This window comes from Leptidea sinapis, chromosome 29, assembly GCF_905404315.1.
Source record: "Leptidea sinapis chromosome 29, ilLepSina1.1, whole genome shotgun sequence".
Classification (NCBI taxonomy): Eukaryota; Metazoa; Arthropoda; class Insecta; order Lepidoptera; family Pieridae; genus Leptidea; species Leptidea sinapis.
The window spans coordinates 11,817,885-11,822,474 of record NC_066293.1 but is presented as its reverse complement, the minus strand read 5'-3'; positions in this window follow the sequence as shown (position 1 = coordinate 11,822,474).

Genomic DNA, 4,590 nt, shown 5'->3' with positions numbered 1-4,590 from the left:
GAGGATAAGATCTTAGTTAAGAGTAACGATGAGGATAAGAACTGAATTAACAAAAACGATGAGGATAAGATGTGAGTTAAGAGTTACGATGAGGATAAGATCTGAGTTAAAAGTTACGATGAGGGTAAGATCTGAGTTTAGAGTTACGATGAGGATAAGATCTGAGTTAAGAGTTATGATGAGGATAATACCTCAGTTTAAATAACGATGAGGTTAAGATCTGAGTTAAGAGTAACGATGAGGAAAAGATTTGAGTTAAGAGTTACGATGAGGGTAAGATCTGAGTTAAAATATCGATGAGGGTAAGATCTGAATTAAGAGTAACGATGAGGATAAGATCTGAGTTAAGAGTTAAGATGAGGGTAAGATCTGAGTTAAGAGTTATGATGAGGATAAAATCTGAGTTAAAATAACGATGAGGGTAAGATCTGAGTTAAGAGTTTCGATGAGGATAAGATTTGATTTAAAATTTCAATGAGGGAAAGATCTGAGTTAAGAGTTACGATGAGGATAAGATCTCAGTTAAAATAACGATGAGGGTAAGATCAAAGTTAAGAGTAACGATGAGGATAAGATCTGAGTTAAGAGTTAAGATGAGGGTAAGATCTGAGTTAAGAGTTATGATGAGGATAAAATCTGAGTTAAAATAACGATGAGGGTAAGATCTGAGTTAAGAGTTTCGATGAGGATAAGATTTGAGTTAAAATTTCAATGAGGGAAAGATCTGAGTTAAGAGTTACGATAAGGATAAGATCTCAGTTAAAATTACGATGAGGGTAAGATCTAAGTTAAAATTACGATGAGGGTAAGATCTGAGTTAAGAGTTAGGATGTGGATAAGATTTGAGTTAAAATAACGATGAGAACAAGATCTAAGTTAAGAGTTACGATGAAGGTAAGATCTAAATTAAGAGTTACGATGAGGGTAAGAGCTGAGTTAAGAGTTATGATGAGGATAAGATCTAAGTTAAGAGTTACGATGAGGATAAGATCTGAGTTAAGAGTTACGATGAGGATAAGATCTGAGTTAAAATAACGATGAGGGTAAGGTCTGAGTAAAAATAACGGTAAGAGTATGATCTGAAATAAGAGTAACGATGAGGATAAGATCTGAGTTAAAAGTTACAATGAGGGTAAGATCTGAATTAAGAGTTATGATGAGGATAAGATCTGAGTTAAGAGTTACGATGAGGGTAAGATCTGAGTTAAGAGTTACGATGAGGATAAGATTTTAGTTAAAATAACGATGAGGATAAGATCTGAGTAAAAATAACGGTAAGAGTATGATCTGAAATAAGAGTAACGATGAGGATAAGATCTGAGTTAAAACTTACAATGAGGGTAAGATCTGAATTCAGAGTTATGATGAGGATAAGATCTGAGTTAAGAGTTACGATGAGGGTAAGATCTGAGTTAAGAGTTACGATGAGGATAAGATCTTAGTTAAGAGTAACGATGAGGATAAGAACTGAATTAACAAAAACGATGAGGATAAGATGTGAGTTAAGAGTTACGATGAGGATAAGATCTGAGTTAAAAGTTACGATGAGGGTAAGATCTGAGTAAAGAGTTACGATGAGGATAAGATCTGAGTTAAGAGTTATGATGAGGATAATACCTCAGTTAAAATAACGATGAGGTTAAGATCTGAGTTAAGAGTAACGATGAGGAAAAGATTTGAGTTAAGAGTTACGATGAGGGTAAGATCTGAGTTAAAATATCGATGAGGGTAAGATCTGAGTTAAGAGTAACGATGAGGATAAGATCTGAGTTAAGAGTTAAGATGAGGGTAAGATCTGAGTTAAGAGTTATGATGAGGATAAAATCTGAGTTAAAATAACGATGAGGGTAAGATCTGAGTTAAGAGTTTCGATGAGGATAAGATTTGAGTTAAAATTTCAATGAGGGAAAGATCTGAGTTAAGAGTTACGATGAGGATAAGATCTCAGTTAAAATTACGATGAGGGTAAGATCTAAGTTAAAATTACGATGAGGGTAAGATCTAAGTTAAGAGTTAGGATGTGGATAAGATCTGAGTTAAAATAACGATGAGAATAAGATCTAAGTTAAGAATTACGATGAAGGTAAGATCTAAATTAAGAGTTACGATGAGGGTAAGAGCTGAGTTAAGAGTTACTATGAGTATAAGATCTGAGTTAAAATAACGGTGAGTGTAAGATCTGAGTTAAGAGTAACGATGAGGATAAGATCTGAGTTAAAATTACGATGAGGGTAAGATCTGAGATAAAAGTTACGATGACAATAAGATCTGGGTTAAGAGTTACGATGAGGATACGATCTGAGTTAAAAGTTACGATGAGGGTAAAATCTGAGTTAAGAGTTACGATGAGGATAAGATTTTAGTTAAAATAACGATGAGGCTAAGATCTGAGTTAAGAGTAACGATGAGGATAAGATCTGAGTTAAGAGTTACGATGAGGATAAGATCTGAGTTAAAAGTTACGATGAGGGTAAAATCTGAGTTAAGAGTTACGATGAGGATAAGATTTTAGTTAAAATAACGATGAGGGTAAGATCTGAGTTAAGAGTTACGATGTGGATAAGATCTGAGTTAAAATAACGATGAGGGTTAGATCTGAGTTAAGAGTAACGATGAGGATAAGATCTCAGTTAAAATTACGATGAGGGTAAGATCTGAGTTAAAATTACGATGAGGGTAAGATCTGAGTTAAGAGTTACGATGTAGATAAGATTTGAGTTAAAATTATGATGAGGGTAAGATCTGAGTTAAGAGTTACGATGTGGATAAGATCTGAGTTAAAATAACGATGAGGGTAAGATCTGAGTTAAGAGTTACGATAAAGAAAAGATTTGAGTTAAAATAACGATGAGGGATTTTACCCTCATCTAACGTAACTCTTAACTCAGATCTTTCTGAGTTAAGAGTTACGATGAGGATAAGATCTGAGTTAAGAGTAACGATGAGGATAAGAACTGAATTAACAAAAACGATGAGGATAAGATGTGAGTTAAGAGTTACGATGAGGATAAGATCTGAGTTAAAAGTTACGATGAGGGTAAGATCTGAGTAAAGAGTAACGATGAGGATAAGATCTTAGTTAAGAGTTATGATGTGGATAATACCTCAGTTAAAATAACGATGAGGGTAAGATCTGAGTTAAGAGTAACGATGAGGAAAAGATTTGAGTTAAGAGTTACGATGAGGGTAAGATCTGAGTTAAAATATCGATGAGGGTAAGATCTGAGTTAAGAGTTACGATGAGGATAAGATCTGAGTTAAGAGTTAAGATGAGGGTAAGATCTGAGTTAAGAGTTACGATGAGGATAAAATCTGAGTTAAAATAACGATGAGGGTAAGATCTGAGTTAAGAGTTTCGATGAGGATAAGATCTGAGTTTAAATTTCAATGAGGGAAAGATCTGAGTTAAGAGTTACGATGAGGATAAGATCTCAGTTAAAATTACGATGAGGGTAAGATCTAAGTTAAAATTACGATGAGGGTAAGATCTGAGTTAAGAGTTAGGATGTGGATAAGATCTGAGTTAAAATAACGATCAGAATAAGATCTAAGTTAAGAGTTACGATCAAGGTAAGATCTAAATTAAGAGTTACGATGAGGGTAAGAGCTGAGTTAAGAGTTACTATGAGTATAAGATCTGAGTTAAAATAACGGTGAGGGTAAGATCTGAGTTAAGAGTAACGATGAGGATAAGATCTGAGTTAAAATTTCAATGAGGGAAAGATCTGAGTTAAGAGTTACGATGAGGATAAGATCTCAGTTAAAATAACGATGAGGGTAAGATCTGAGTTAAGAGTTACGATGAGGGTAAAATCTGAGTTAAGAGTTACGATGAGGATAAGATTTTAGTTAAAATAACGATGAGGGTAAGATCTGAGTTAAGAGTTACGATGTGGATAAGATCTGAGTTAAAATAACGATGAGGGTAAGATCTGAGTTAAGAGTAACGATGAGGATAAGATCTGAGTTAAAATTACGATGAGGGTAAGATCTGAGTTAAAATTACGATGAGGGTAAGATCTGAGTTAAGAGTTACGATGTAGATAAGATTTGAGTTAAAATTACGATGAGGGTAAGATCTGAGTTAAGAGTTACGATGAGGATAAGATCTGAGTTAAAATAACGATGAGGGTAAGATCTGAGTTAAGAGTTACGATGTAGATAAGATTTGAGTTAAAATAACGATGAGGGTTTTTACCCTCATCTAACGTAACTCTTAACTCAGATCTTTCTGAGTTAAGAGTTACGATGAGGATAAGATCTAAGTTAAGAGTTACGATGAGGGTAAGATCTGAATTAACAAAAACGATGAGGATAAGATGTGAGTTAAGAGTTACGATGAGGATAAGATCTGAGTTAAAAGTTACGATGAGGGTAAGATCTGAGTAAAGAGTTACGATGAGGATAAGATCTGAGTTAAGAGTTATGATGTGGATAATATCTCAGTTAAAATAACGATGAGGGTAAGATCTGAGTTAAGAGTAACGATGAGGAAAAGATTTGAGTTAAGAGTTACGATGAGGGTAAGATCTGAGTTAAAATATCGTTGAGGGTAAGATCTGAGTTAAGAGTTACGATGAGGATAAGATC